This window comes from Octodon degus, unplaced genomic scaffold (genome assembly GCF_000260255.1).
Source record: "Octodon degus isolate 3935 unplaced genomic scaffold, OctDeg1.0 scaffold00020, whole genome shotgun sequence".
Lineage (NCBI taxonomy): Eukaryota > Metazoa > Chordata > Mammalia > Rodentia > Octodontidae > Octodon > Octodon degus.
The window spans coordinates 19,544,165-19,559,071 of record NW_004524596.1 but is presented as its reverse complement, the minus strand read 5'-3'; positions in this window follow the sequence as shown (position 1 = coordinate 19,559,071).

Sequence of the window (14,907 nt, the reverse complement as noted above, 5' to 3'; positions counted from 1 at the left end):
TTTTTTTTTTTTGTATTTTAAGGAAGGGTCTGCAGGGTTTTCAGGGACTCACTACTAGTTTGGACTCCTAGTGATTGCCTGTTTACAGCCTTCCAAGAGCTGGGACTACAGGTGCACACCACCACACCAATTCTCAATTCCTGTCTCAGTGTGGGGTGGAGGCCAGTATGGCTGGACCAGGGATCAAACACCCTGTCCCTGGATTTTTGGTGCTCAAATATGGCCGATTCTCATTTTTGGTTATTTATGACTGTCTTGTATTTCCTTATTTATTCTCATCTCTTTTAATCCCATAGACATTTATTGAATTACCTATTTGATCCCTTCTATTTGCTTGCAACTCTTACACACTGATCTGTGCTAGTTTTCTACCACTACTGACATTAACTGCCACAAATTTAGTGGTTTTAAACAATACAAATTTATTGTGTACCTATCTCTTGCAGTTTGGAAGACAGACACAGGTCTCATTGTGCTAAAATCAGGGTATTGGTAGGGCTTCAGGCCTTTCTTGAGGTTCTAGGGGAGAAGCTTGTACTTCTTAGCTTCTAGCAGTTGCCCACGTACCTTGGCTCGGGGCCTTCCTTCTCCATCTGCAAAGTCAACAGTATTGCCTCTTTGGTCCTGGTTCCTTGTCATTTCTCTTTCTCTAACACTCTTTTTCAATGACCTCTTCCACTTTTATGGACCTTTGAGATAATGTTGGGCCATCTCATTTAATCCAGGAAACATTATTATTTCTAATGTTTTAATGTCAACTGAATCAAATCTTAATTCCACCCATAACCTTAATTCCCATCAGCATGTACACAGCATGTGACATGACAGAGTTTCAGGGATTAGAACACAGACAAATTGTGGGGACCGTTATTCTGCTTTGAACATGAGCCTTCAGAATTTGCTTGTTCTCTTTTCTTATTGGGTGAAATGAGACTGCTGTCTTGCTTTTTCCTCTAGGAGATTCCACTCTGGGGGTGTGGCTCTCTCCCCTGTGATGTCCCTTACCCTCCACTCACCATCTTCTCTGCACCTCATGCTCCCTCATACCCAAAAACCCAGCAGAGTTCTAGCTTGGCATTTTCTCGAGTGCCTTCTCCATGGCCTATTACCAACCGCAGTTTTGAATTCTAGGCATGACTCCTTTGTCTCCGGGGAAGCTCACCAATTAACTTGTTCCTAGTGTTGAAAGTTACAAGGTCTAGATGTAGAGTTAATTATAGTGAATGGTTGCTATAAACGCTTTTCTTGTTTCCAGTACTGAGAAAGGACAGATGTTGCCCTTACACTCAGTGTTCTGCAGTAATTGCTGCTGTCCTTACATTTTTGATGCTAGCTCACTCATGTTCTGTTTTCCTATTAGCTCTCCCATAGTCAGAACAATGCTAGAGAAGGGTAATGAGACCGAGTTATAGGACCAGAGTGAGAGTGGGTGCTTAACCATCACTTTGCATTTTTATAAGATATGCAAAGTGTTTTGAATGAAGGAGGCTATTTGCATATGGACAAAAATTAGTAGTGGAAACAATTTTTAAGAACATTCAAGCCTTTAATTATGGCTTGAAGAAAACAGTGAAAAGACTTCTGCCTTGCATTTATATTCTTCAAAAACATGTTGAAAATGTCACAAAAATTATAAAGCCCTATTGAATTCATTGCTAAAGGAATGAATAGCATCAGAATACTTTTTAAATACAATTTAAGTATTTTATTTATTTACTTAGTTTTTTAAAAAGAGAATAAAAATAGTAGAAAAAGATTAGAAATGATGGATAATTTCAACAATGGTTGTTGTATTGCAGTGTTGTCTTCAAATTAGTTGTTCAGAAGCAATTGAAATATTTTATTCAATTCTATCAGAAATTTCTGATTTGCAATAAATAGGGAAAATGATCCAAGAGCAGATTGATGTTAAAAAGTTTCTAAAATAGCAAAATAAATATTTTAGTTTTTTAGTTAATGATAGATAATATCCATATTTTCCAACATTTTATTCAATAGTTAAAGCAATATTCATTCTTAGATTGTTTTAAAAGTTCTGATGGTAGGCATGTAACACTAGAAATATTTGCTCTTACTAAATAATTTAGCTTTAAGGTTCTCTAAAATATAAAATACTTTCAGAAAAAACAATAAATAATACATGTTTTATTAATTTTTGAATATTTTCCACTTTTTAAAAACATATCACAATTCTGGTAGAAATAAAGTACACACCTTAACAGCATTAAGTGAACAAAAAGTAGATTCAATTTTTTTTTCTTATATTATTTTCAGGTTGAACTTTGTATCTAGATTCAAGGTCAAGCTTTGTGGTTAGGAAGTACAAGTGGAGTTTGAGTTCATTTTTACAGCGAACAGCAATTTCGAAGAGACACAAATTGAACATTGAGAAGTGGAGAAAATCTCTAATTGTGACTTTTTAAGCACTTATGTACTCTTGACCCTCCAAAATATGGATTCTGTCTGGTAGTGGTAGGGGATATTTGATGTGAAAATTTGAAATCTTGTGAGTACTGGGGAATCGGCAAATCAATAGTACCAACCTACTATTTTTAAATTTTTTCCCCCAAGGGTTCCAGGAGAATAAATTGAAACAATCATTACAAAATAATTAAAAATAGAGGCCCGGGAGATGGCCCAGTAGGATAAGCGCTTGACTGGTAAATGCTAGGATCTGAGTTCAATCCCTGCTTCTGAAAAAAAAAAAAATTAAAAATAAATATCCCAAATTAACAAATAATTTTTGTTTTTCTCCCAAGTGAACACATCTGAATAAATTACAGATTTATGATGAGCTGACTCAGGCCTTTGGACCAGTTTTTTTATTTAATTTTGATTAAATGTTTGATTCAGTTTGGTGGGCAGATCCCCAAGGTGGAGATGCAACATAGTTTAAGAGTTTTTCAGAAATTCTTAGTGCTTCCAGAATTTCAGAGCATCCATTTGTGTAGTAAATTGTTTACAACGTTGATGGCAAATTTGATTAGTAAATATTCACTTCTCTGCCAGATATAGTGCATGTCTTTGCAAATGTACAATATTAGAAGGTGAAAACTTATTCAGAAGCTTTCGTGCCTAATTTGAAACATACCCAAAGGACAAATGCAGATGATCCACTGATCTGAGAGCTATAAAAAATCTGAGAGCTGAAAATAAATAAGGCACAGTGTGAAATACAAAGAAAAATGAATAGCAAGTCAGCCCACTATATCTTCATAAATTAACCAAATCTAATTACTGATACTTATAAAAAAGAACACAAGCAGTACACAGTGGGGATTTTTTTGGTGTTATTTCGCAGTAATAAAAAGAGTCTAAATCATATTTCCTGTAATGTCCCAAGATTGAGCGTTATTATTTGACTTTAAAGAAAGCACATATTAAGAAAAAGAAACCAATATGTATTCTATGCTAAGGAATGGGAGGGTTGGTTGGGACTTTAGACATGCTTCAGAGAACCATGTGGGTGGGGAGTTTTTTTTAAAGTGAATTATCCACTTGCTACTTGTTCAGAAAATTTTTATCGAGACAGTCCCTTGATTTTAGTAACAACATATGGGATTTCACACTTTGTCTGAGCAATTCAAGTTTCCTTCTCAGAATCTTTTAACCATCAAGTCTGAATTGTATCATGTCATAAACTGAAAAATGTATGGCCTCAAATACAAAATGACTATTAAAAATACAGTAGAGAAATATTTTAGTAATAAAATTTTTGGTAAGAGTTGAAAATCCTTATTGAATGTAGCATCCAATGGAAGAAAAAGATTTCCAAGGTAGATAATATAAATCTAGTTCAGAATGAATTACTACCATCTTTATGTAGTAGATGAGTGGATTTTAAAATTAGTCAAAATTATTTCCCTTTATTGCAACTTCAAATTCAAGTATAGCAAAGTATTCACTTTAGAGAACAACATATGCCATGAAATAATCATTGGTTGAAAAATAAAATGTTTCCTATCACTATAAAAGTATAAAAATGAAATAATAGAATTTAATGGATCTTACATTAGGAAACCTGTCATAGCTCGCCGATTTAGAGAATAGAAAAAAAAAAAGAATAGGTTTCAGATTGCATGGGAAATACTTCAAAGAATCAACAATTGGGATATCATTTTATTTATTTATTGTTCTTTAATTTTTTATTCATTTTAATGAGAAAATAAAATAGCAATGAAACAGTTTCAAAACAAGTTAGTAGGACAGTTTCAATAATTAATACATTGCATATTGTTGTCTTCATAGTGGTTATTCAGAGACAAGATGCAGATGTAATTTCGTTTTTTTTGCTGTACTGGGGATTGAACATAGGACCTTGCACTTGCCAGGCAGGCATTTATGCTGCTGAACTATATCTCCAGCCCCAGATATGATATCTTGTCTAAACGAGGTTAGTACAAACCTTTCTTCTCATTGTACTAAGAAAAAGTAGCTGTATGTCTATCCTACCTATTTTGTGTGTGTGTGTGTGTGTGTGTGTGTGTGTATATATATATATATATATATATATATATACTAAATGGTACTTTGCTTAGGGATATCATTTTATTAAAAAGCTTTTGTGTGGTAAAATAAATCACCAACAAAATGAAAAGATAATCCACAGAGTGGGAAAAATTTAGCCAATTGTCCCTCAGACAAAGGACTTTTATCTGGAACATACAAAGCATTAAAAAAAATCAGACCTCCAAAATTCAAAGACCTAATCAAAAAATGGACATATGAGATGAATACACATGTGTCAGATGGAGAAATGCAAATGGCAAATAAATATATGAAAACATGTTCAATACCACTGGTCATTCAAGAGATGCAAATTAAAACAACACTGAGATTCCAGCTATCCCATAAAGAATGGTTGTCATCAAGAAATCAACTGATCACAAAAGATGGATGGGCTGAAGGAAAAAGGAACCTTTCTCCACTGTTGGTGGGAGTGTAACCTGGTGCAACCATTGTGGAAGTCAGTGTGGATAGTCCTTAAAAAATTAGGGTTAGAGGTGTCGCATTTGATCTAGCTATTCCCTTTTTGGATAGCTTCCCAGAAGAATTAAAAACATCATACCACAGCCATGTATGTGTACTCATATTGGTACCAGTAAAATCTGGAACAGCTAAATCTTGGAAACAATCCAGATACCCACCAACTGCAGAACGGATAAAAATGATCTTTTTGTACAATGCAGTACTACTCAGTGATAAGGATAAACTTCAGACTTAGAGGTAAATGGATTCAACCTGAGACCATATTCGTAAGTGAAATAAATCAGACTCATCTATACATAAACACTGTATTATCTCCCTTATTTGCTGAAAGATAAATACATAATAGATATTGTGAATACACAATAGATACTATGAATTGGGAAGAAACTATTCAAGAGGAAATAAGGAATTAGGATAATAGGGAAAAGAAAAAATAGGGAAAAGAAAAAAATGTAGGTCAGTTATACTATTACTGTCTCTTAGCTCATTAAAAAGGAAAGTTCATACTAATTTTTTTTTTTTTGATGGAACCAGGGATTGAACTCAGAGCCCTTGCGCTTGCCAAGGAAGTGCTTATTCCACTGAGCCATCTCCCCACCCCTAGAGAGAGGGTACAAAGCATTTTTCTTTTTTTTTTCCGGAACCAGGGATTGAACTCAGGCCCTTGAACTTGCCAGGGAGGCACTTATTCTGCTGAGCCATCTCCCCAGCCTCTCATGCTAATATTAGTTGAAGACATTTTTATGCCCATATCTTGTACCCCGAGCAGCTACTTCAAGATAACAACTTGTAATATAATAACTATCATTATTCTCCTATTATTTTGTTGTGAAATTGTGTTTTACCTTTTTTCCATAAAGAAGAATAGTGTTACAAATTGCCCTCGTTAACCTTTTAAAATTTTTTAGTGTAAACCAGAACTTGTGCTAAATAGATAAAAATTATCTCTTGTTAGTTTACAAATCTTGTATTTTAGGGTTAGGATATCAATATTTTAATAGAAATAAATCAGTATTTTTAATGACTTAGTTCTTTCACGCCTCTTTCTTCTTCAAATACCACAGTAAGGAAAATGCTTACATGAAAAGTGGGTAGTTATATTCTTAACTTAAAACATTCACTTTAGAAGACATAATTTGAGTGTTACTCATAAATGAAATTTTGAAAATGTCTGAGTCAACATGGATTTTTGACAAATAAATCCTATTAAAAAACTGAAATATGGTCAAGGATATATCCTTTCTTTCCTACTTCAAAAAATTACATAAAGAACCCCAAATATACTCCTCTTTAAATAATACCATCTGCCTAGACAGAATTACTTATGTATTTACTGTTTGATTTTATAATTCATGGAATATAGTAATAACATCTGCCATATTTACTGGCAATGTTTTCAATGTCAGATATTTTCCCAGAAACTTTTCATAACTTCTCATTTAATTTTCCAAAAGTCATGGGGCAATTATTCTGATCTTTCAGATAGAGAGAATAATGCGTTGGAGAGCTTATGTGATACCTAGATGCTACTGTGTAGCTGAGACAGAATTGGAATAAAATGTGTGCTTTTCTGAAGGCTCTCTTCTTTGCTTCAAGCTGCTCTGCTTATGGTCAAGACAGCTCTGGTTCTGGGGCAAGCAACTGTTTTAGTTTTCCTAGGAAAGAAAGTGCCTGGAATTTGGGGCTTTTCATGCTGGCCCAAGGAAGCCCTGGGTAACCCCAGATGCTTTATCAGCAGGCATGCTCTTGTGGCAATTGGGTACTCAGAAAGGCCACGCTAATCTCTCAGGGACTCCCTATTCCTGTGACATTACCAGCATGGGTGAGGCTTTCACTCTTACTAGGAAGGTGTAATTCAGATAGCACCGTCTCAGATGAGCTGGAGAATCTGATTGATGACCAGATCTTGACACAGGGAGAATTGAGCCTATTGCTTATTAAGCAAGCTGAGCCTTTCACATATGTTCAGAACTTTTAAATTAAAATACTCAAAATGTTTTCCCACAGTACAAAACTGCCATAAAGTGAAAGAGAATATTAATTGAAATCTTATGTAATCCTTTGTGTCTAATATAAGACGAATGAAGTTGTTCTTCAATTGATTGCTTTCCTTATCATTGGAGGATGTCATTTAGCAATTTTTTTCCACTTTGTGTTCAGTCTAACCCATTATTTTGCAAGTGTGCTCATATCTTTTTCATTTAAAAATTTTGTTTTGAGGTGGGGTTTCTCTATGCATTTAAATCTGGCCTTGAACTCACTTTGGAGACCAGGCTGTCCTCAAACTCAGTGATATTCCTGCCTCAGCCTCCTAACTGCTAGAGTTAGAGGCATGCACCACTGTGCCCAGCCTATCTGAAGTGTTTTTTTTTTTTTATCCCCAATAGAATTTAAAATTTTTTTTCATTGTGAGTTATAGGCCCTCAGAGCAGCGCTAGTGCTAAGGCCATAGATTGCTAATTTCTGGCTGTTGATTTCAAGCAATATTACTTCTCTTTACCTTTTTCCTTTGGATAGACAATAGAGACAATAATAGTGCTTACCATTCAGGGTTATTGAGTTGAGTTATTTTATTAAAACGCCTTTAATAATACCTGGCATAGAGGAAGAAGTACACAAGAGCTAGCTATCCCATGATGTCTCCATGTACTGATCTTGGTGATCCTGTGCTGTTATGGGCATGCGTACTCCATGCTGCCTGCCTGTGACTTGCCGTAGTAGGGGATTATTTGGTATCTGGATTCTGAAGGTTTTAGTTTTTCCTAAGAAACAGGAACTAGTTGGTGTTCTGTTTTCTATGTACTGATCACTCCTATGGTGGAAGCCAGACTATAATGATTCATACTGAAATTCAGAGAGCCAGAAATCTTGAACTCAAAGCGAGAATGTTCTTAAAGATAGAATGTTCTTGAATTTAAAGCTAGAGTGCTTTCCCCTCTTCCCTTCACTGAGCTAGAATAAAATGAGGAACATTTCTCCAGTTATGTTTAAGGACCTGCACCCCTTGTAAATTATGAATGAATCATACATGTTGAAACTAATTAGTTGAGAAGAAAATGCTTCCTGGTTACTTAAAATACACCCTTATGTCTTAACATTTATGTGCACTTTAATCTAGTGGGCTAGAGTCTCTAAAACAGTATGAGATTGCAAAGCAATGAGCCCTGGCAATAGCCTGAAAAGATTTACCTATTACATGAAAGTGCTTCCATTAAAATGTAAATTCTGTGTGAGAGAAACTATACCTTTGCAATTTTGCTGTCCAGGGACTAATACACTCTTTAGGATATATGCCTTCTAGACATTGTATGATTTTAAATACCATAGAAACAGCTGTCTACCATGTCCATTACATCGCACCCGCAACTCAGAATATTTATTTCCATGATGATTCATTCTTTCCTTGGTTAATTAAAAGAAGCTGAAACTGATTTAAGGAGTAATGGCAGTGCTAGTACGTACATCATGCTGGGGCACTTCATAGCACTAGCAGTGTGCAAGCATAAAAAGCAGCTGTGGTAGGTCTAGATTTGAAAGAATATGCATGGATTCCTGTATCATGGTTTCTTTCCTATTTTCTCTATAAAGCAAAGTTATCCAACATAAGGGCATTAACATTTGCTTATTAAGTTTTAGTAAATACCAAACATTTTGCTGAATGAGTTAATAATAATGACTGTGGATTACACTAAATGATTTTGATCAATTTTATGAAATACAACTGAATATGTGAAATAATCAAAGAAATTAATGTTTAAAGACATTTAGTTTGTCCCTGGTGTGCTGTACTGGGCCCCCTCCCCTGGGGTGTGCTGAGACAGCGAATGAGAGTGGGTGTGGTGGGGCATGCCTGTAATCCCAGCGCTTGGGTGGTTGGAAACAGGAGGATCATAACGAGTCTGATCTATGTAATGAGACCCTGTACGTAGACCCTGTACTAAATATATTTTTTAAAAAAGATGCTTATTCTGGTTGAATGTCTATTTGACATGTTCTATTATCCATTAAAATAAGCACTGTACTGTTGCAGCAAAGCAGTTTGATGTAAAGGTGTTATAATGGAATATCATCATATGTTTACTTACAAAATTTAAGTATTACCTTTTCCCAAGAGGTTCCTGATCCTCTGAACTAATTTACAGTTATCTCCCAGGTTGCTGTAGTATATGAGATGAAATAATCTTTGCAAATGCTGGAAGTCTTTTTGCAGTGCTAATCTAAGAATATTTTGGGCCAGTGACACAGACTGAATTATCCATTTCTGCATGTAATCATTGAGGGTGTGCTTAAGAGGAAAAGATGTAAGGAAATTTGAGATGTTTGAGAAGAACATCATTTGAGTTGACCATGTTGTGTCTAAGGTGTTTGATATTCAGACAGGCACTGATGTTAAGCTCAACAGTCTATGTTTTAGGGTAATAATATCATTAAGCTTCTCTTCTGGAGAGTTAACAACTTAAGCTTGCAGGCCGAAAAATTAGAGAAAAAGAAGGGCTATGAGGATAGCCAATATTTTGGCCCTGTCCCTTCAAGATCAGTGAGGATTCAGGACATAAGACAACCTGTACTATAACATCCTGTAACTCAGTGGTGTCCCAAATTTTCTGATCAAGGAGATTATGGGGCCACAGAGGAAAGAGATCAATGATGTAGAGTGTACCTAAGGAGAGTCACCTGGAGAGAAAACATTCTCTCAGGCTTTCACAGAGAGCAAATTGGTCAAGCAATGGCCATGACTCATCCACATGGCTGACACTGACAAAAGATCTACAAACTGGTACAGGGTTTCAGGGTAAATCCTGAGAAGATTTGACTGAGCTTGTCAGATACAGAAGTTACATTTCTTGTTATGTAGGTCTTGATTTATATTGGTCTTAGCCATCCAGCAGAAAAATATAACAATGCGGTATAAAAAGTAAAGCCATATTAATATGCTGAACTGTAAAAGGCTCAAGTCAACAACTTCTGACTTTGCTAGTCCTGCAGATAACCCACTACTATTATAGACTACTGGGCTATATTGGATTACTTTGCGGAATTCGTGCACCTACAATATATGAATTGCAATGGAATATCCTTCTCTGACAAAAGTAAGCAAAAAAGGGGATATAAATGAAGGACCATTTTGTACAGTAAATCTATCTATCTATCTATCTATCTATCTATCTATCTATCTATCTATCCAAAATAGCATAGATATACAGCCACTTTCTCTTGGTTCAATGAGAAGAAAGTTTTGAACTAATAGTGTCTAGACAAAATATCATGTATGTATCTTGTACTATGAATAACTACTACAAAGACAACAATATACAATGTATTAATTATTGTAGCTGTCCTACTAACCTGTTTTTAAACTGTCTCATTGCTACTTATTTCTCAATAAAATTAATATAAACAAAGAAATCAGAAGTTGAGTCAATGCAAAGGTCCACCTTCCTTCTTGGTCATCTTACATTTCCTTCTCCGGGTGCTGCCCTTTTTATTTTATTCATTAAGTGATAAAGAGCAACAGCCACAATTTCTGATTCTATGAGTCATCAAAGGACATGGAAAGTAATTGGGAATTTGATGTTCCTTAGCTTAACCATTTATAAGATTTCTTAGTTGTTTTTTCATTGCTGAAACACAATACTTGATGGACACCTGTGGAGTAACAAAAGGTTTTTTGGGGGGTCATCATTTGTAGAGGTTTTGTTTCATAGTCAGATGATTCCAAGAAAGGATGGTGTGGCAGAGGGGCATATCAGAGGAGAAACAGCTCACGAAGTTGCAGTTGGAAGCAGAGAGAAAAAGAAGGATCAAGGAGGAGGCAGGGGACAGATTCTTCCAGGCCAGTTCTTCCATGACTCACCTCCTCCAATCAGGGTTGACCTCCCAAGTCATATTTAGTGATAAACATACCTCCATGATCGAATCACCTCCCCAACCCCCTGTGAGCATGTAAAGCTTTCATGGAGGACAATGGACCACACCTTAATTGATAATGTATGGATTTATGTCTCTTCCCAGGAACGAGGGCAAGGCTTCTGTTGTCCCATAAAGTCTGACAGGAGCATGGAAGTGATACTTCAGGAATGAGGCAGCCATCTGTGACCATAAGAAGATTTTGGAAAGCCATCATATGGCTTAGACCTTGGTGCTTAGAAAGCACCAAATTACACAGTAAAGCTACAGATGGTGGCATCAGCACTGACAGTTATCTGAAGCTGATAGTTGTCAGTAGTTCAAATTCTAAAGCCCAATATGATGACATACAAATTATTAATGTATGAGCCTACTGAGACTTTCTTTTGCTTCTATCAGCTAAAGGGATTCTTGTTTCTCTGATCTATCAAACTCTGTACTCTTTTAGAGAGGATTCTTTTGGGTTTTTAATTTATTTATTTTCACATTGTTATAATTTATTTTGGCTTTTGGAAACAGGATCTTGCTATGTAGTTCAGCTGGCCTTGAGCTCACTGTGTAGCCTAGACTGGTCTTGAACTTTGGTTGATCCTTCTATTTCAGCCTCTGAATTGCTATAGTTACAGTAGTACTGCCCCATTATTGGCTATTTCTGGATTTTGTGACGCAGAATCAGAAGGTAAAATATAGGCAGTCTACTAGGAACATGGTGTTTTACTTTATTATTTATTTATTTATTTATTTTTAATTTTTATTTATTTGAGAGAGAGAGAGAGAGAGAGAGAGAGAGAGAGAGTGTGTGTGGTGTGTGTGTGGCCAGCTCAGCCCACCAGGGGGCGAGGCTGGCTGGCATGTGGTGCTGGGGGATTGAACCGCGGTCCCCGATGCTTTGCTAAGCTTGTTCTAAGTAGGTGCTTTAGATCACTGAGCCATCTCTCCAGCCCTACTTTATTATTTATACATGCAATTATTTCATCTATTTTTTTTTCAGTGCGTTTTGTTACTGGACTAATACCATTAATATATGTAAATAAGTTGCATATAAGTTTAGAAGAAGGAAAATTATTCCACATGTCTGCTAAAGGAATGTTGAGAATTTCATAGTATTTATGTTAAGAGGAACCAAATTACCAGTCTTATCTTGAAGCTGGGTTTACAGTTTTGCCTAAAGCTAACATTATGGATAGAGGTGTTTCTAACATCTGAGCAGAGAGTTGGGTTAGCCATTGGATGAGACCAGTCATTGTTTTACTAGAGAAACAGATGTAACATGATATATACAAATGTATGAGAATTTATAAGATTGGGTTTTGATGGCCACCCACAGGGTTGAATGAAGAAGAGTGTGGGGCATCTGCGTGCACACTGGAGACCGAAGGTTTCAGTCCAAGTTCTGGAGCTCACTGCTGTGTCCTGTGCAAGTCAGTATCAGAGGCCAATGGTTCTGCAGTGGAAGGCTGACAAGTCTATGCTAGAAGGTCAAAGAGACTATGATGGGAGCTGAAGAGTCTGTGCTGCAAGCCGGGAGATGATGTCCAAGCTGAAGGTGAAGACTGGAGCTTTTCTGAAGAACAGAAGTAGATCCATCTTTCCTCATTTCTCCTTTATACCATCCATCCAATGAGCCACACTTGGGTGGATCTTCTCATACTAGAGTATAGAATTTTCGAAGAAATTTAGTTAAGCTTTTTTTAACTAAACTTTTCAAGTTGACACAATTGATCAACCACTATAACTCCTTCCTGGAGCTGACTGAGGCAGGGATTTCACTCATGTTTTCCAAGAATCAGCACAGGAAGCAATATATGGGTCTTCCTGGGCTTCTGCTGATTCTTTGGGCCTTGAAGTTTGGTTGCAGAAGCAGAAGGCATCAGCTAGTGGAGATAGTGATACTGGCCACTCTGTTCATGGAAAAGAAAGACTTTTTTGCATGACGCCACCAAGCACTTTATCTGATGAGTGATTAAATATAGTGATTCAGTCATTAACTTGCAATTCCTACTTGGAATAAATGCTTATCTGGTTCTGCCTTAGCTAAATGCTTACCTAGCTTTTCCATAACTAATGTTAAATGGGCTTTAAGCATGTGGATGGAACAATCAAGAATGCAAATAAGTTTAACATCTATATTACATAGAGAAAAGATCAACACAATTGATCCAAATTTGGCAGCATCTCATATTGTTGTTGAAAGGAAATGATTCACAGCAGCGGTGGTCATTTCCCAGCAGCTGAAGGACTGGATAAAGGTGCAAGAATCATGGTGTATGATGGTCACCTAGAGTGGAGTAGAAGGCTCTGTGAGTGCTTCAAATACCTCTCAAATATACCAGCATATAATCTTCCAAGAGCTCAGGTGCTGTTGACACATGTGATACTGGCATCGGTCTAGATGCTGAAAATTGCATGTTCCATTAAGGATAGTACAATGTTTGGGGATCCGACGTGCTTTTCAGAGAAAGATTGTTGGTGGCTATTGTTCTTTGGAGATGACTGTACAGCTAACTACGTAGTTCTGCTGACAGTGATTACACATTTTAAGGATTGTTAGGGATTTTTTCAAGGTGAATTTTCTCTTGTTTTACAGTATTTTAAAATTTGCATTTGACTTCTTGCTATGAAAATATAAAATTTTTGGGCTTAAATATTAAAGCAGAAATAATAAATCTGATGGAAAATAGAATAGTTAAAACTCTTCAACACAGGTGCAAGAAATATTTTATGAATAAAACTCCAGTCTCACAGGAAATATTACAAAGTATCAACAACTGGGATTTTATCATACTAAAAGATTTTGGATGACAAAAGAAATCACCAATAGAGTGAAGGGACAACCCACATAATAGGCAGAATTTTTTTTTAACCAATGATTCCTTAGATAAAAAACTAATATCTACACTACATACAGAACTCAAAAAAATCAGACCCACCAAATTTGTTGTTGTTGTTTTTTTAACCTTTATTTTATTTTATTTATTTGTGTGTGTGTGTGTGTGTGTGTGTGTGTGTGTGTGTGACCAGCTTAGCCCACCGGGGGGGGGCGGTGGCTGGCTGGCATGTGGTGCTGGTGGATTGAACTGCGGTCCCTGTGCTTTGCTAAGCTTGTATCTAAGTAGGTGCTTTAGACCACTGAGCCATCTCACCAGCCAAGACCCACCAAATTTGGAACCAACCCCCAAATGTACATATAAAATGAATAGACATTTCTTAGATGAAGAAGTACAAACAGCAAATGAATATATGAAAAAAGTTCAGCAACACTGATCATTCAAGAAATGCAAATTAAAACATCACTGAGATTCCATCTCATTCCAGAAAGAATGGCCATTATCAAGAAATCAGCCAATAACAAATAATGGTTGGGTGTGGGAAAAAGGAACCTTTCTCCACTGTTGGTGAGAATGTAAATTGGTATAACTAGTATAGAAATTGGTATGGATATTCTTCATAGTACTAAAATTAGAAGTTTATCCATTCCTCTTCTTGGCATCTTCCTGAAAGAATTAAAAATATCATGTCACAATGATATATAACCCATGTTTATAGTAGACAATTTGTAACATATAAATTTCGGAAATAGCTCAAATCCATATCAATAGATGAATGATAACAAGATATGGTTTTATAAATACATTGTATTTATATACAATGAAACATAAATCTGTCATAAACAAGGATAAGCTTGAAACATTCCTAGGTAAATGGATATACCTTGAGACCATACTTTGATATGAAATTAATTAGACACACATGGTTTCTCTGGTGTGAGAAACCAAAAGGGTAAATAAGGACCAAAACAATGATATTAGGAAGTAATAAGAATGTATTCAAGTGGGAAAGGGAACAAGCAGGGGGTGGGAAGGAAGGGAAAGAGAAAAAAAGAAGAAAAAATGGAAACAAAGCTTTTGTAAGTAAGGAGGTGAAGAACGATTAAAGGGAAAGGAGTGGAATGAGGGAAAATAAGAATCAAGATATGGTGTATACAGGTATAAATTCCCAAAGTTGAATGTG